The 19543-nt window shown below is 42.2% G+C and overlaps 1 protein-coding gene across 28 annotated transcripts in view; it reads right to left on the bottom strand.

Annotated features, from left to right (window-relative positions):
• Nucleotides 1-19543, bottom strand: part of ARHGAP26 (Rho GTPase activating protein 26) — a 914282-nt gene that overhangs the window by 428434 nt on the left and 466305 nt on the right. For 2 of the 28 annotated variants that reach the window (XM_078361996.1, XM_078362080.1), the window contains exon 2: nt 14972-15183. The exons of 24 other annotated variants lie outside the window; for them this stretch is intronic. The gene's annotated coding sequence lies outside the window, so the exon portion shown is untranslated. Of the gene's footprint in view, nt 1-11922; nt 15184-19543 lie in introns of those variants that run through there. 2 more of the 28 variants (XM_078362034.1, XM_078362079.1) reach the window with 1 other exon arrangement.

The following is a 19543-nucleotide window of genomic DNA, read 5'->3' as shown; positions in this document are numbered from 1 at the left end:
TACAGGAAGACAGCGGGTAAAGTCCCCAGTTCCCAAGGACAGGCAAGGGGGAAGCCACCAGCACGTAGATCAACATGAATCTCTGTCACGCTGATACCCATGAGCACCAGGGCAGGCACTCACATCCTGTCCTCAGGCTCAGGAGCCAGGGTTGCAACATGGGTGTGAACTTGAACATTCTGGGAATGTATCAACAAAAGGGGTGAAGAGGGCAGCCGGGGCAAAGACTTCCCAAGGCTGAATCAATAGAGTGGTTCTGTAGACAGAGGGACAGCAATAAAGTGTGCTGGATACACCAGAGCTGTGAGCTGCCTCAGGGAGGTTTTACTAAGCATGGCCCACAGAATCCATTCCCAGCTCCCTTTTCACACACAAGACCTTCACAGCACAGCTGAACTGAAGGGCCTCTGGGAATAAGACTTGGTGTAGAAACTGGTGATCTGAGAGACTCAGGGTTTTAAAAGAACAGGTTAGGTTCGAATCCTGGCTTGGCCCCTTACTGGCAAACGGCTCTACACCTCTCATCCAGTGGCAAGGTAAGTTTTACTAAACATTCCTGCCCCTAAGTTGCTTCTCACAAAAAAGGAACAACCATACCTATCTAACACAACTGTTGCTAGGGTTAAATTGCATCATGCCTGAAAGCATTTAGCATGATGTTGGCTCAATGCATTTCACTGTTATTAATTTCATGCCATTAATTTCACTGTTATTAATTTCATTTCAACCATCATCACTATTGCCATTATTAACTAGAGAATGTGGCTATGTGTACTGTAGGATCATGTTACAGAAAAATCCCTCTCCCTAGCTCCAACCTCAAGAAGGACACAGTCTAGCAAGCCTGAGGGCTCCCTTCACATTTAGGATCCAGTGCTGCTGTTCTATATCAAAGCCCTCACCATGTACAGTTGGTGCAGAGACTCCAACCTCAGCAGACTATCCATAGAAAACAACTGCTTATCCTAAACAGAATCAACTGCTGGTTAGTCCCAAACATGCATAAGAAATCTAAACTGAACTTCATTCTGGCTTCTGTGTACTACCAAAAGGATTTAAGGTGGCATGTGCTCATCAACTGCATATATTAATGCAGAGTCAGATGTCTAAGTGTGGGGGCGGGGGGCATACACACCTGGGATCGTCCTTTCTTGGTTGCACTAATCTTTCATTGTGTATCATTCTAGATGCGTGATCTAGGCATCACTCTAGATGCCCACACTCCACAATAATTCAAGAAAATAAGGAAGAAGGCAAAACACAAAAATGTCAACTAATGCCTTCCCAAAACCTTCTTTGGAGCAGTGGTCCCCAGATCTGGGAATTTCAACAACCAATTTAAACTAAACACATATAGGCATTTCATTGCCTATAACTTATTATGCCATGTACAAACATTAAAAAACATATATCAACATCACTAAATTAAAAGTCTTCATGGCCAGCACAATGGCTCAGGCCTCTAATCCCAGCATTTTGGGAGGCCAAGGCAGGAGGATTGCTTCAGCCCAAAAGTTCAAGACCAGCCTGAGAAACATGGTGAGATTCCATCTCTATAAAAAAAAAATTTTGTTAAATATATGAGCATGGTGGCACATGTCTGTGGTCCCAGCTCCTTGGAACCGCAGGAGGCTCACTTGAGCCCAGAAAGTCAAAGCTCCAGTGAGTCGTGTTTGTGCCCCTGCATTCCAGCCCGGGCAAAAGAACAAGACCCTCTCTCCAAGAAAAAAAAAAGTCTTCATTATTCCAAAATAGTAAGAAAGATACACTCTAAGAATAAGATACACATCTTTGCATTACCTAAATTTAGGTTTAAGCATAACTCATTATATTGTTCATATTTTTCTCATAGAAAACTGTAGGGCTGGTTTCCCACATTAGGGAATTGATGCTCTAAGGTGGAACCCTGCTACTTCCTGGTTAAGGACTAAGGAAGGTTTTCAAATGACATTCTATTTCCTGTGTCCAAAATCAGCGACAGAAAGAAGAGCCTTTTACCCACCCTACCAAATATGCAAAGAAAAGCAGCACTGCCTTCACAGAGAAGGAGAAGCAGCAGGATTGCTGGGTAACTCCATACCCACTCTAGCCTTCCTACTTTAAAATCTGTCCAACTCATCTTTCTGGGTTCTGGTACTTCATTCCAGGTTACAGTTGCCTCATTAGCTAGTCCAAATCTCAGTCACACTTTTGAGCCTTTATATAAACTCATCTTTCAATCTCCATCCTCAAAAACTTGCTAAAGGTAAAATATGAACTTACCATATGACCCAGCAATTCCACTCCTAGTTATCTGCCCAAGAGATGTGAAAAAATACATCCACACAAAAACTTGTACAAAATATTCATAGTAGCAACATACATGATAGCCAAAAAGTAAAAATGATCCAAATGTCTATAAAATGAAGAACAGAAAAACAAAATGTGGGCTGGGTGTGGTGGCTCATGCCTGTAATCCCGGCACTTTGAGAGGCGGCGGAGGTGGGTGGATCACCTGAGGTCAGGAGTTCGAGACCAGCCTGACCAATATGGCAAAACCCTGTCTCTACTAAAAATATAAAAATTAGCTGGGCATGGTGGTGCATGCCTGTAGTCCCAGCTACTCAGGAGGCTGAGGCACAAGAATTGGTTGAACCCAGGAGGCAGAGGTTGCACTGAGCCGAGATCACGCCATTGCACTCCAGCCTGGGCAACAGAGTGAGACTCCATCTCAAAAAAAAAAAAAAATTGTTCAAACCTATGCTTAATAATATGCTTGGTAGAATTTAGTAAGTTTCCATTCAGTGAGTGAGTGGGTGAGTGAATGAGTGAATGAATGAAAACCAGTTTCCCAGAAGCCTCTCTGGTAAGCCAAACCAGGTCCACATATTTCATTTACCCCAGTCAGCCTTGGCAAGTTATGTGTAATAGTTATAGAATAGCAAGTTATTTGTAATATATATGTGTGTGTGTATAATACTGGGTCTCATTCTTTGGATGAAGTTGAACCATACAAAACTGTCATTTTTTTGTAGGTCAGAATTGTTACAAATTGGCAATTTCATCTGATTCAACCTATACTTGCAATATTTGATAAGACGTCAAGACAGAACCGGAACTTTTAGGTCAGGCTGGCTTTATGGCTTCAAGCTCCATCCCATAGCCTAAGCTTCAGTCTCCTCATGTAGAAAACGGGAATAATAACAGGATCTTGTTCACAGAGCTGCTGTAAAAGGATTACTACAACAGCACGTGAAAAGCACCTATCAGTGCTGACACAAGGTCACAAAGGATGTGTTGTGTAAATACTTGCTGGTCCTATCCCTCTACGCAACTGTACATTCCTCAGTTATCAAGGACCAGGCCTTTGACTTCTTTTGTTTTTGTGTGTTCCCTATTTGTGTGTTCCCTTGGCATACAGAATGGGATGTTCACTGCTGGACTCCTCCACCAATAAGGCTTCCTATCAGCTATTAAAGCCTGAGAACATATCCCCAGATGCCACCAGTGAGTCCCTGCCTGTGGACCACTAACTGCTCCAGGGTGAACTGCTGATGGCGCTGCAGAAGGATTCTTATGGTTCCATTCCCAACAACCTCCTCGTCGCATGTTCGGCAATAGCATGAAGTTGAAGGTAGTGTCATCACAGAGATTTCCTTCCGGCTTATTTCTCAACAAAAACGTTTGGCTGCTATGCAACCAGTGTTAATAGATGACAGAATCATGTGTGAAAGGCCAGGTTTCTATTAGCAACAACAGAGGACAGGAGCTACGGGGCAGATGCAAATAAAATCATACCTCTACATTCTATTTGAAATTCCTCAGCTCATTTTTAGCTACCATAAAGGCAGCCAAAAGATTCCAAAGGGGGAAACAACAAGATGAAATTAGAGGTGCCAGATTTCACAAATAAAAATGCAAACAACCAGTTAAATTTAAGGTAAACTACAATTATATTGGGACATACTTATTTAGAAAATGTTTCATTATTTATCTGAAGTTCACGTTTTACTGGGTGTCCCATATTTTATCTGGCAACTCTAGATTTAATTGGCATCTCAGATCCCAAACACAAGACACAATGTACTTTTAGTTCAATTAACCATTCTTTCACCACAAGAAACTATGCAGACCAGAAAGATAAGGTTCTCATAAACTTTATGAGAGTCTGCGGATGAGGCTGGATTAAGGAGTCTCTCCCCGCCACCACACACTGGAATTTCTGTTGGGCCTGCATGGTCACAAAACATTTAATATGGACTAGCAGCTTACTGAATCCTTAAATTAACTCTAAGGGGTAGTCCCAAGTACTATTTTTTCTACTTTACAGGTGGAGAAACAGGCTTGGAGAGGATGAAATCAAACTCAGGTTTGGGCCTCCTAATTTAAAGAAACAAATCATGGCAATGGGCCTCTCATCAGCATCCCAGACGGTCTACTGTCTACTCCAGTGATCCTGAGCTAATTCTACATTTCCAACGTCCTAGGATATGCATTAGATTTCAATACAGGTGTTAAAAAAAATTTTGCCAAAGCCTACTTTTTCATCAATAAAACTGAGAAACTTCAATCCCAAAAACACTCCAGAGCCACTTCAACTGATAATTACAATTACACAGAATCCCTACTAGGATTTCGATAGGTTCTTGGAAACGGAAACTTTTTTTTTTTTTTTTTTTTTTTGAGATAGAGTCTTGTTCTGTCACCAGGCGCCAGGCTGGAATGCAGTGGCAGGATCTCGGCTCACTGCAACCTCCACCTCCCAGGCTCAAGAAATTCTCCTGCCTCAGCCTCCCGGGTAGCTGGGACTACAGGCACGCGCCACCACGCCCAGCTAATTTTTGTATTTTTAGTAGAGACGGGGTTTCACTATGTTGGCCAGGATGGTCTTGATCTCTTGACCTTGTGATCCGCCCGCCTCGGCCTCCCAAAGGGAAACTACAACTTTAAGCAAAACAACATATAACAAAACCAATTTTTTAATCCTCAACATTAAAATGAAAACCTGAACGACATGACATTATTCGAGAACCCACTATACACCGTTTCGCTTAAAGCCACAGTTTCCAAGAACCTATTGATGATATTAAGTGAGGACCTAACTGCACTTTTTCTTTCCTCCATCTACTGGCAGACCTTAGCAAATTCACTTCTCATGGACCTTTCCATAAAATTAAAGACAAGAGGCCGGGCACGGTGGCTCAAGCCTGTAATCCCAGCACTTTGGGAGGCCGAGGCAGGTGGATCACAAGGTCAACAGATCGAGACCATCCTGGTCAACATGGTGAAACCCTGTCTCTACTAAAAATACAAAAAATTAGCTGGGCACGGTGGCGTGTGCCTGTAATCCCAGCTACTCAGGAGGCTGAAGCAGGAGAATTGCCTGAACCCAGGAGGCGGAGGTTGCGGTGAGCCAAGATCACGCCATTGCACTCCAGCCTGGGTAACAAGAGTGAAACTCTGTCTCAAAAAAAAAAAAAAAAATTAAAGACAAGAAAAATAAAAAGAGACCAAACTTTAAACAAGTCAAATCCTGCTAACTAGGTACAGGTCTGTTAAAGGAGCCTCAGAATAAAATGAAATCTGAAAGACGTCAGCTTCCACACATCTGTTTATAGCCTTCATCACCGATAACAGGATGAGACAAAAGTATAGCCATTACTGTAAAAAGAAAATTATCTGGATATTGTTGTAAACAAATACCTCATGCATATAAAAGGTACCACAGAATAGTTTCTCTCATCTCAGCTCTCATGGCCTCTCGAGCTGCCAGGGATTTATGAGGGAACAGATCCCCTCTGATGTTCTTCTTTCAATCTAGTTTTTATCCTCTCTCCACAAGGTTACGGAATCTGACCCACACCCACTCCAGTCTCACTAGAGCGAAGGCAACTGCGCACACAGATCCCAAACCAATGACTGGCATTAGACGTAAGCATCAACACATGGATTTAAAGTCATTTTTTAAAAATGCAGTGTTTTCCTACGGGTTATGGGCTTCTCTAACCACAAAGTGTAAGACAAGGCACTTGCATCCTTATTCCTTGCAAGGAGAACAGTTGGGTACAGTGACATTCTTTGAACACAAGAGCAGCCAAAGGCAGGGCAGGGGGAGGATTCTTCATCATATTTGCCTTTGGAAGGCAATCCATCTCCTTGGTAACAGCTCTAAAAAAAAAAAAAAAGAAAGAAAGAAAGAAAGAAAAACCCTCTACTAAATCTTACACCTTAGCAGAAAGCCTTGAAATATGCCAGGGATTCAGGCAAGGTACCCACTCTCTTTCTCAAAAGGATATTTGGGAATTTTTTGTTTGTCTGTCTTTACCAAAAAGGGGCATCCAGTGTCTGTCCCATGGACCTCATAGCTTTTCTCAACTAAAAAAAAAAAAAAAAAAGACAGTGGCAATAGGGATATTATACCTTATAAAGTTCTGACAACTGAATGACAGTACATACAGGATTTTAAGGTCTGGCACATAGGGTGTCATCAATTACTATTCACTATGACTATGACTCTTATTATCCCCCAGTGCAGCACTAGAATCTAGCGCAGATGTGAACTTTGAGATGACAGGAGGGAGAACTAGATGACGTGTAAAACACAATGCAAAAAGCTCCTACAGCAATCCCACAGCTCAAACCCAGAGGAAAGAGTCAAAGCTACACCCAGAAAAAAAATGTTGAAAAGAAAGGAAAAGCAATCAGACCTGTGCTCCAACCAACTAAAACCACATAGCCACCATCACGCTTGCAAAGATGCCTCAAGAACAGGTAACGACACCTACAGGAAGCTGATGACTGACTCATACATGCAAACACACACACTCCTGCCCAGAGCACCATCTGTGACCTGATGTTCCCCATCAAGGAGGAACAGAAACCATACGATGTGGAGGTTTGGACACCTTCTTAGACTGGAACAAAAAATGAACCTGGCATCATTTTGTCTCTGCCACAGCCTCCACTTTCCTCCCACCCTGATTCTAAGACCTTTCAGCTTGCAGGCAGACGCCTTCTAGTTATGGGGATCAAATCACACGTGAGTACATGAGAATGTGCTGCCAGGTTCACAAAATAGTTGTGGAAAGCCGGGAAACTATCGAACTGACACCATAAGCAGGTCTATTAACAAAGCACAAATAATGGAATTAGATAAGAAAAAGACTGTAAGGCTCATGCATGTAATCCCAGCAGTTTGGGAGGCTGAGGTGGGTGGATCACCTGAGGTCAGCAGTTCAAGACCAGCCTGACCAACATGGTGAAACCCCATTTCTACTAAAAATACAAAATTAGCTGGGCGAGATGGCAGACACCTGTATTCCCAGCTACTCGGGAGGCTGAGGCAGGAGAATTGCTTGAGCCCAGAGGTTGCAGTAAGTGGAGACTGCACTAATGCACTCCAGCCTGGGGGTCAAAAGTGAAACTCTGTCTCAGAAAAAGAAAAAAGAAAGAGAAAGAGAAAAATAGTGAGAAAAAGAAAAGACCTTGGCCTTCTGATGGCAGTTTGAGAGAGAGAGAGAGAGAGAGAGAAGGAGGGAGGACGCCAGTGAGTCACTAAAGAACAGAAGTGAATAAGCAGCATGTCTCTAGAGCCCTCCCTCGTTTCCCTTTAAAGGCTCAATCTTTAAGCCTTTAAGTTAGGGTAAATGTTATTCATCATTCAGAAACTTAGTCTGGATTTTTTATAGTTATTTATTATGCAGGTATTGCTTTCCAGATCATTGTGCCAGACAATGGGAAGTATGGGTCTCTCAGAGCCTGCATTCAAGGATAAGAAGGTACCAACTAAATTTGTACCAATGGGTCAAATGTGCTCATTTAACACTGTGTGTCCCACTACATTAGGCCAGTGATTCAAGCAGCTGTGTGAAATGTGAAAAAGCAGCTGTGAAGTCAATTACATTTTGCTATAGTTTGAATGTCCCTTCCAAAATTCATGTTGAAATTTAGTTGCCACTGTAACAGTACAGAGAGGTGGGGACCTTTAAGAGGAGATGAGGCCATGAGGGCTCCACCCTCATGAATGAATCAATGCTGTTATCATGGGAGTGAATTTATTATCACAGGAATGGGGTCCTTGTAATGGATAGCTTTGGCCCCCTTTTGCCTCTCTCACCCTCTCTTTGCCCTTCCAATATGGGATGACATAGCAAGCAGACCCTCCCCACCAGATGCTAGCCCCTCAATCTTGGACTTCGCAGCCTCCAGCATCCTGAGCCAATAAATTTTTGTTGGTTATAAATCACCCAATCTTGGTATTCTGTTAGAGCAGCACAAAATGAACTAAGGCACATGCCATTCCTACAGCCCAAGGAATAAATCCTACTGATGAATTCACAGGTACTCTCAGCCTCAAAGCATCCACTTTCAGGACAGCTGAGAGATGGAGTGCAAACCTCTCACCATATTACAAATTAAGACATTCGACTTGACATGCATTTGTAGAGTGTACTGTGTGTGTGCCAGGCACCATGCATACCACTCAGGATATAGCCAGGAACCCTATCCTCATGGAGCTTAGCACTAAGGGGATCTTATAATCTGAGTTGTAGCAAATTACAAGAAAGAACCAAAATGCAAAAAACACAAATCTCTAAAGAAAATAAAAATATATTACAATATGCCTCTAAAAAATACACCGTTGTTACTCCTAATACCATTCATCGCTACAAGAGTGAATACGTGCAGCATTACTTTACTCTTACAGTAAGAGTAAAAGCAGAAAAGGTGACCACATTAATGATGTCTGTTAGGTTTAATGTGGAACATATTCAGGATTATCTCTTCAAGGTATACCAGATTGGGAAGGAATAGTGTCACTTAAACAGGGCTGTTCCCATGCCCAGGAAAGTTGTCAGGCAGCTATTGGGTCTTCAAGGTTACCACTCAAATGCCAGACCAGCCTGGCCTGGGGTAGGAAGGGGCTCCATGCTACAATGAGACTTGGATTCTTTTCTCAGGTCAGCCATATGTCCTACAGTCCTGAACTAGTAAATTCCTTCCCTGCGGGTATAGTTTCTGCATTTATAAAATGACAAGGCCAGTAGAAAAAGGAGAAGCATGAAGTGGGAAGGGATACATAACTGTTCACCAAGTGCACACATAGAAAAAAACCCAGCTTTAGATGGCATGATAGGTCCAGAGCAGAAACTCTTTGCTCTTCCTCTTCCCACTACATGCCACGAAGTGTACTTTCACCATCATCATCCTTCCAGGCAGAGTGGCTTTTGAAAGACAGCTCTTAGGCAATCTACAACTTCCTAAAATGCTACAACACAGTGCTCCACTTAAAGCACAATCAGATCACAATATCCAACCATGCGCCAACTAAGTCTTGTTTCTCTGATGCTGGTCCCTGCTATACACCAAAGAAGCCTGCCAATGACAGAAGGTCATTGGACTGGGAAACCAGGTGGCTTCCAGAGGCAGTGACATTTGAGCTGAGACTTAAAAGGAGGAAGAGGTGAAGGGAAGCAGAGCAATGATGCATCAGAGGGCACTGCATGTGCCAAGGCCCTGTGACAGAGGCACATGAGCATCAAAGGGAGCAGAAAAAGGGTCCTATTGCCAGAAGATGCAGAGATGGCATAAGATGAGACTGGAGAGGCAAAGGAAGCCATATGACGATAAAGGGGCCATTCTAAGAGCAATGGGAGACAACTAAAGGGTTTTAAGCACTGAAGTGGCAGATGTGATCAGATTTTCATTTTGAAAAGGCTATCCCAGCTACAATAGTAGCCACAAGCAAATCAATGAGTCCAGGGGGCAAACGCCAGTAGCCCCTAAAAGGGGACCACTGTCCAAGACACCAAGAAAGAGGAAGGCTGGGACATAGAGGAAAAGAAGAAGGGTCAGGTGAAGGAAAACTTGGTCTAGCACGTGCAACTCAGCAGCATCAACATCTGCTGGAGCTTGTAAAAAATGCAAAATGTCAAGCCCACCTCAGAACCTGCATTTAACAAGGTCCCCAGGCAATCTGGATGCCCCAGCAGAATAGGAACTGGTCTCTGGAGACTATCAGTCATACTACCAAAGCTTTGCCTTTTCAAACTCAGCTTTAAACAGTTTGTTAATGAAGTTGCAAAACCAAAATACCTGCCTTAAGGTTTAAGTAGAATGGAATCACAGACAAGGGTTGCTGTGAAAGAACTTGCAATTCCTAAACTAGCCGGGAAGGGGAAATCAGCATCCACTTGTTCTCTGATCTTGCCAAGTCAACACAACATAAGCAACCATGTAGGGTGAGCACAGATAGCTATGACACAGAAAAGCATCCTCTGACCACCCCCAAAAGCATCACTTATCTCCTAAGCAGAATCCAAGTCTCTGCCAAAGCTCCCTGAAAAATCCATGAGGTAGTCAACTTTGAGGGACAGCTTCTCAACACTCAAATATTCACTTTGTTGCCCACTTGAAAAATGAACAAAGCTACTTGCAACATTCAACAATTCTGCAGATTACAATTCTATCTAATTATAAAAACACTGACTCAATCAACTGCTTTTCTATGATGCAGAAAATCAGTCCTTTAATCATTTTCCCCATTTACAAAACAGGAACCCTAGCATTTATCTCCCAAAGGATGCTTTAGGGATGAGAGAAATGATATTTTCAATGTTTGTTGAGGTATACCTGGGTTATTTAGTTCACAAAGCTTTGATTATGTCACTATGCTACTTAAAACCTTACAGTGACTTCCCAGTGTCCACTGAATAAAGACTCTTCACTGTGTCACCTGAACTTTCCACAATCTAATTCCAACAACTTTTGGATTCTTATTGCACAAATGATCTAGCCAACCAGGCTAGTCACAGTTTCTGACTCCACACTTTAGCTAGCAAGCTTCCCAATGGAAATGGAACACCATTGACAATCCATCCCTAAGTCCACATCCCATGTGTGTTGAGACCTAAGGAACAAGTGCCAAACAAGGGAGGACAGGGATGGTACCAGAGACACCAGGTAGAAGGAACAGAAACATTCAGTGGACTGATGCTGGGAAATCTATTATCTATTAGAAAAATCTAAACAGATTTAGAAGGACTGGAGCACAGAGCTTAGACACATAGGCAGTGTGAGGCTGGAGGAGCTGACAGGGGCCAGAGTCCACAGGGCTTAGAAAGCCCTATGGAGATGTCTGAACTTTATTCTAAAAGGGCTAGTGGAAATGTTCTTGAAAGCAACAACACTGTAATACTTGAGGACTGTTTTAGTGAAAGCAAAAGGTGCCTCCAAAGACTTTATCTGAAACTCCTGACTCCCTTTGCCCAACAATGAAATTCAAACTGTCTTTGGGAAATATGCGGGAATTTTAATAGCAGTACATCATCTCTGTTAGCCAGTGATTATAATCACAGAACTAAAGAACTAGTAGGAATGTTAGCAATCATTTACTCTAACCCCTTATTTTAAAGATAAGACAACTACAGTCCTAAGACATTAAATAATTTGCTCAAAGACAGAGGTACTTTGTGGCAGAGTCAGTATTCAAACCCAAGTCTTATGTCTTTCTCAGCCAGAGTCAATAGGATGTAGTAAACATTCCAATAGAAGAATCAAAGCATTCGTTCATTCATTCAACAAATATTTATCTACACAGCAGATGCCATCCTAAGCACTGGTTATACAGAAATGAACAAGGACAAACATCTTTGCCCTTGTGGAGTTTTCATTGTAGTAGGAGACATAGATCAAACACACACACACACACACACACACACACACACAGAGAAAAACACCTTAGTAAACAAAGTAAATAACATAGCATGTTAAAACAAGATAAGTACTACAGAAAAAAGTAGAGCAGAGAAGTGGAATGGGGGAGGCTATCAGGGTAGAACTTACTGAGATGACATTTGAGAAAGTCTTAAAGAAGGCAGGTACTTTCAGGATCCTGGGGATTTGAGAGGTCATATGATCTCTATCCATTCCATCATAACTTACCTGTACAAAGTGGTAGGTAATAAGGCTGAGATTCTGGGGATAAATTCAGCCTCTTTTCCAAATCTGCTGACGTCCAACTACCAAGTTCAACAAACAAAACTCCACAATTCTTACATTCTCTCTTTTCAAACTGGAAAAAAATTCTCCTTCTGGCTTTAATAAGAGGCTTTGATAGGCTGATAAATTGGAATATAATGAAAAAGTGGATAAGGAGGGAATTTAGGGCTGGAAGAAAAACAAGTACATAATCTACACTTGGACAATGAATCAAGCCAATTTATTTTGGTTACTGCCAAATATGGATTAAAATGTGGGTCACTTCCTGAACACATCAGAAATGAAACTGAGATTGGCACCAAGTTCCCAAAACCTGATGAAGGGTTGCCCAGAACAGAAAAAAAGGAGGCGCCAAAAGAGGAAGAACAACTGAGATTACAAAGACCATTAGAGCTGGGCCTCATCTTCTTCCCCAGAGCATGCTGTGTGGTGGTAAAGAATCAACAGTATCATTCCAAAGAGCCCAGACTTTCTGAGCAATCCTCACAATAACCCTATGAAGTGGTCACTTTCATCAATCTCACTTTACAGATGAGAAAACTGAGGCAATTGAGTCTCTGAGAGATTAAAATGCCCACACAGTCAATAAGCAACAGCCATGACTGGAACCCAGGTCCATTTGACCCCAAAACCAATTTTGGGGGTAGGCAAAATGTGGCTCTTGTCCTGTGTTGTATGACCTGTGAGTTAGGAATGGTTTTTACATTATTAAAGGCTATAATTAAAAAAAGATATATGACAGAGACCCTATGTGATACACAAAGCCTAAAAAAAATTACTATCTGACCTTATACAGAAAAAGTTTGCCTACTTTTGTAGTCTAATCCATTATATCAGACATCAGCAGATTCAAAATAAGTGCTATTGGATGTATTTTATTTCCCAAAATGTAAATATCATAAGGAGAAAGAGACTCTGGAAGACAATGAACTAACTCTCATGCTGGCTGGGCTATAAGACAATCCACTGTTGGCTGGGGTATTACAGAACTCTGTGGCATTACTTAATAGTTCTCATACAGCATTTTGTTTTCATTTCTTATCCTCTGTCCCAGCAGAGGCAGTCCCCTCTCTCCCTCTCGTCTGCCTGATGTCCCTGTCCCCTACTCTCTAGGTACTTAAGTTCCAAACACTATTCTTAGGCTGCTCACAGTCTGCCCAATCCTGGCGGTGCCTAATACTAAAACTATCTCATTTTCCCCCTACAAATTTGAGTTTCCAAAATTACTTTATTAAACCACAGCCTGAATGCCCAAAGTAATTTTCAAATGTGGGTAACAACCATGCTATATCTGGAAGGCAGAGCCCTTTCTCTTCCACAGATCACTCTGTTCAATTTACTTATGCCAATGTGGTATAATTGTGTTGCCTTGGCCTCTATCCCCCTTCCATCTGTATTTATAGCACCCCAATATTCCTCTGGGAAACCATCCCTCCCTGACTTTCAGAACATTTATTTCATTCACTGTCAACTCTACTCTGGAGTTGAGCCAGGTCCACTTCGGGGATTATCTCAAGGATGAGCACAGGCTTAAACAAACAGCCAATGAGAACCATGCTGAGGGTTTCCATTCAAAATCTTGGCCAAGTCACCTCACCAATGTGAAGAAAAAGACTGCCTGAGAATGGCGCCAGCCTAGAGGAGAGTGAAGCTGAGAGATGCAGAGACTAGAACCTGCTGATATCCTTTGGGCATGAGACCCTGGCAGGTCTTCAGTTAGAACATCACTGGGCTTTCCAACAACATACCACAACAAATTCCCTTTCTGTGTAAGCCACTTGGATTCGTTCTTCTCTCCTTCACCATGGAAAACATGATGTGTTTGGTGTGGCCAGCAGAGAAGCACCACATCTACAAATGTGTCTTATTAAAACCAACTGAGGCTGGGCATGGTGGCTCATGCCTGTAATCCCAGCACTTTTAGAGGCCAAGGCAGGCAGATCACTTGAGGCCAGGAGTTCGAGACCAGCCTAGCCAACATGGAGAAACCCCATGTCTACTTAAAATACAAAAATTAGCCAGGCATGGAGTACATGTCTGTAATCCCAGCTACTCGGAGGCTGAGGCACAAGAATCACTTGAACCCAGGAGGCGGAGGTTACAATGAGCCGAGATCACACCACAGCACTCCAGCTTGGGTGACAGAGTAAGACTCTGTCTCAAAAAAAAAAAAAAAGAAAAAGAAAAAATAAAAGCAACTGAGAAAATGGTGGTAACAAGCTTTGCTGTACTGTCAGCAAAGCTCCTCACCAATACTCCTTGTCCATACTGAAACTTGAAGGGGTTCAACTCTCTTCTCCGCATCTATTCCATCTCTCTGGGGCTCTCAGAGAGACATTAAGGCCTCCTAATTTAACACCAAGTGATCTGATTAGAGCTGGGACCAGTGACTCTGAAACACTAAGACTCACCATCAATGTTTAAAATTAACATACTTCATCTCCTCCCACCCAAAGCTATGACCCCTCAAGCCTCTAAAGAAAGACCAAAAAAAAAAAAAAAAAGCAAAGGGGATATAACAATCAGTGGACAAATTCTCCGGCTTCTTTTAGGTCCAGGGTTGCTTGGCAACCAGTCTCCGCCTGGTCATTCCAGTGGACAGGCAGAGGAACGAATGTCGGGCCTCCGGGTCATGCACCATGTCCTGTTTGCGGTCCCACTACTGGAGGGCAGGAGTGGATTCATGCTGTTCTGCAAAACTGGCAGAATGCAGCTAACAAAGCCCCTGATGTCTCAGGGGAAAGAACACCATGGGTTTCTGTCTGCTCCACACTGGCCAAAGTCCCTCTAACCTTTCTGCCTTCGATGAACATCAGTTATCAGTGTTGTTCAAAACAGATGAAAAAGCTTTCAAAAACAGCTTGACAGGAAAACAGGGAAAAGGTTTTGAAGACAGAAAGAACTTTAATGTTACTGTTTATTATTATTAAGATAGTAGACATCAGCACAATAAAAGGCACAGTGCACATCAGGAAAACACAGGCCAACTTACATTTCAGGTCCAGGATTCTCTCAAATCCTCCAACGCCGCCCGTACCTCAGCTACATCTGAGGATTCCTGCTCTGAAAGCACAGCCAGGGTGCTCTTGGTCTCTAGGTCATGAACTAATTTCCAACTGAGAAGTCAACAGGGATACAGATTTCTACATTTGGCAACACATTTTGGAAGTAACTGTGGTACTAGATCCCTGCACGGTCAGTACCCTGAGGAGAAGGAGGGAAAAAAAATGTGGGTCAATAAGTCTCTAGTGCTTAAATGTCGCCAAACAGGGCATCTGTGTGTGTAAAAATAGAGAGGTGATGCTGCTCCTTCTCTCTCCCTACCCACTCTAAATTAAATACCTAAGAATGGTAGTGTTCCACAAAAAGCACAGACACCAGAGCCCAAGAGAGAGACACAGTTTCTTTTATTCAAATTTTACATAGCAAGCCTAAAAATTAAGAAGTTCTATGGGAGGCACTGTCTTTTGTTTGCTAAATTCCTGCTAAGACCCATTTATACACATGGAACTATCCAAATGAACTGATATGAAATCCTGCAAAAGGTCACTACAGAGTTTCAGAGAAATTTTGTGCAGAAACTATGCCCTGAGGGTATCTACTGGAAGAGCAAGTGATGTGGTCCCAACACAGAAATGCTGTCAGCAAACAATATATGAAAGTCCTTAAATATGAACAAAGGTGGGAGAAACTTTTTTTTAACTTTAAAGGAAAACAAAAAATGACCCTTTTGTAATTGATTATAAGGCTTATAAACTGTACTTTCCCATTTGTGCTACTATAACTAAAATGATTTGTGAAAATTTAACACCTTTTTTTTTTGAGACAGAGTTTTGCTCTTGTTGCCCAAGCAATGGCACCATCTTGACTCACTGCAACCTCTGCCTCCAGGTTCAAGTGATTCTCGTGCCTCAGCCTCCCGAGCAGCTGGGACTACAGCAGCATGCTGTATTTTTGTATTTTTAGTAGAGATGGGGTTTCACTATGTTGGTCAGGCTGGTCAGGTGATCCACACACCTTGGCCTCCCAAAGTGCTGAATTACAGGCATGAGCTACCACGCCCGGACAATTTAACACCTTTAAATGTGAGGGGTAGGGAGGAGAATAGAATATATACTCTAATATTCAAAATCCCCCTTTTAAAGCAGTTTCATATACACACACAGCTTTGTCAATTTAAGAGTTAGCCGTAAGTCCATTTCTTCTAGGTGTGAAGATTAGGAAAGACATCAATTCACCGAAAGTCAACTGGCCCAGCCAAGCAGACCTAGGCCTCCTGCATGGTGCTACTTATGACACAGATTTAGAAACATTCAATCTCTCCCCTTTCCCCTACCTGATAAAAGGAAAGCAACAGAGACCTGAGAGAGAAAAAGAATGAGCACACTGGCAAAGAAACAGGCCATGAGATGGAGGCTGGTGACAGCATTAATCAATACTTAGTTCTGATTCTTGCTTCTTCTAACTAATCATTTCTTGGGCTACCCCAAAGGAAGCCAGACGCCATCCTATCAGAGCAGTTATACCTGGTCTATCCAAGACAAAAGCTTGAGGCAGGAGAATCGCTTGAACCTGAGTGGCGGAGGCTGCCGTGAGCCGAGATTGCGCCACTGCACTCCAACCTGGTGACAGAGTGAGACTCTGTCTCAACAAAAACAAAAACTCTTTAAAGCAAAATAAAACCTAAGGAAAACCAAAAGATGGTTGAGGCCATCAACACTTAAGAGTTGCTTCTAGTAGAAAATCAAGTGGTTGAGAAGGGCCCTTTGAAGGAACATTTGACACCATGTATTCAACATGCAGTGGGAAGGTTAGAGGGTGTGAAGTACCACAAAGACTATTAAATGGGGTAACAGGATAGAAGAGGAAGGATGGGACAGCTACCTGAGACTTCAGGTCAGATGGTCCTCTTTGAGAGGACCTTTGGCTGAGACTTGAAGGATGAAGAGCTGATCACATAAAAAATCTGTAGCAAAGGCATTCCAGAGGAACAACAAGGGAAGGTGGCAGGAAAGTGCTCAGTGCCTCAGAGGAATCTGAGGCCAGCCAAGCTTGAGCACAGTGAGGTAGAAGGAAGAAGGTCAGAGAGGCATTAGGGAAGGTAGACAGAAGCCTGATCACACAAGGCCACATGAACCATGGTAAGGTGTCAAAACTGTATTACAAATGGCATGGGAAGCCACTGGGAAATTCCAGATGAGAAAGAGTGAAATAAGGGTTATGTCTTCTAAAATATTGGTCTGCCTGCCATGTAAGAAATGGATTCTCTTACCAAGATCACTAAGGTTCCAAGTAGTCATGATTTCAATGAGTAAAAATATCATTCTGCCTACGAAAACAGAGGGAGGAATACAATGGGAAAAAATACGATCCAACAGAGTTTTTCCCTTTAATAAAGGAATGGCTTACAATTTCAACACTGTGGGCAACCAACTATAGGCCCAGAATGGAAGGTCATTTGGCTCCTCAGAGAAGTGTTCTCTGACTATGTAATCTAAAGTTGCCTCCACCCTCCAACATCCATCACTCAATGCGATCTTATTTCCATCATGGTACTTTACACTATCCAGTAGCATCCTACTTACTTGTTTACTTGTTTGTCTTCCCAGAGATATAAAAGCTCCGAAGGCTGGAATTTAATCTTGTTCAAAGCTATCTCCCCAACACTAATGCCTACTATACAGCTGGAGTACAATAAACATTTGTTGACTGGATTAATAAAGATCCTACCTTTATTTGTATTAAAAAAAAAAAAAATTCTACCCGTCCCCAGTTCTGGATTCCTTTCTAGAGCCATCAGCTTCTTATGTAGGTTATTATAATTAAAATGACTTCAGAAATTCAGCAGAGATTAGGAGAGGAAAGTGTGCCCTGGTCCTGGATACATAAGGAAAGAAGGGTTCCCTTGTCCCAGATCCCATAATAATCCAGTCTAGATATGTTTTGAAGTGTTTTATGCTGTTGTTTACCCCAGAACTGGACAAGTGTTCAAGTTACCTGAGTGGCAGGAGTGTGTATTGGGTGGGGGTGCAAGGAAATTTAAACTTCTAGTGTTGAGAACAGAAATAATTCATACCAGAGATATGGAGATCAGTCCTTAACACAACAATTATATAAAAGGTAACTTTTTGCTAAGTTCTACAACAGATACTTACTTTAGACTCAACAAAGTACTCTTAAAGAATCACCTCTGGGAAGTGAGATGGGTTGGGATGGAAGGGGTATTCATGTGATGTGCTGCTTTTACAATGATTTTTGTTAACTCGGCATCGCCAACAGTCCAGAAAAGATTGCAGAATCTTGTGAATAGACATGTTTAAAACCAAGACATCCGGATTAAATTCAATATCATACTGTCCAGAGTATAAGATCCAGTCTAATTTCCAGAGATAATTATGAGGATTTATCTCCAATGAGCAAGCCAGAGATTCAGATGTAGAGACAGCAGAAAGACAAGTTTTTAAAATGTCTATGCTATTACTATCTCACAAAGGTGAAAATAATGAGTGATTAGCACAGCAACAGCAAAAACAATAGCTTTTGTGTCTTGTGCTTTGCATGTACTACTACCTCATTTCACCCTTCCAATGCTCTCAAGTAAGCACTAGTGTCCCCATTTTGTAAATGAGAAAACAGAAGATTTAAGCGCTGGGCTAAGCATTTATAGTCAGCAGTATAACAATAGTTCCACGCAAAAGGCTTGGCATTAGACCAAGGTTCAAATTCTGACAATAGCACTTTTTAGTTGTCTGAGACATTCAGTCTGTCTACGCTTCTGTTTTCTAGCCTATAAATGAACAGAGCAGTACATACCTCCTAAGACTGTTATGAAGGTTCAGTGAAATAAAGTTTGCAAAACACTTAACAAAACATCTGGCTCACAGAAAAACACTTAAATGGTAGAGATATTCTATTGCAGTTGTCCCTCAGTATCTGTGGGGCATTGGTTCCTGGACTCCCAACAGACACCAGTATCTACGGATGTTCAAGTCCCTGAAATAAAATGGCATATAAACTAAGCACATCCTCCCATATACTTTAAATCATCTCAAGATTACTAATAATACCTAATACAAGGCAAATGCTGTGTAAATCATTGTTATACTGTATTGTTTAGGGAATAATGACAAGGAAAAACGTCTGACCATGTTCAGTAATTACGTTCTTTTCCCAACCAAATATTCTCCATCTGTGGTTGGTTGAATCCCCAGATGAGGAACCCACAGATACAGAGGGCCGAGTGTACTACTGGTATGGTTCAAACAAATTTAAATCATGCTTTCAACATATGGAATTTTTTATTCTGTGACACTCTGGTAAGATATCTTCTCTTTGTCCCCAAGGTTCTGCTAAATCAGCAACAGAAAAATGGGTTGCGAGTCAGGGAGCAAGCAGAGAAATAGGAGCTGCCTTTAAAAGAACTGGTTAATTGGCCAGGTGCAGTGGCTCATGCTTGTAATCCCAGCACTTTGGGAGGCCAAGGTGGGTGGATCACTTGAGGTCTGGAGTCTGAAACCAGCCTGGCCAACATGGTGAAACCCTGTCTCTACTAAAAATACAAAAA

The sequence above is a fragment of the Callithrix jacchus genome, chromosome 2 (genome assembly GCF_049354715.1).
Source record: "Callithrix jacchus isolate 240 chromosome 2, calJac240_pri, whole genome shotgun sequence".
NCBI classification, from domain to species: Eukaryota; Metazoa; Chordata; class Mammalia; order Primates; family Cebidae; genus Callithrix; species Callithrix jacchus.
The sequence above is the reverse complement of the archived record's forward strand: the minus strand, read 5'-3'. Positions and strand labels throughout refer to the sequence as shown.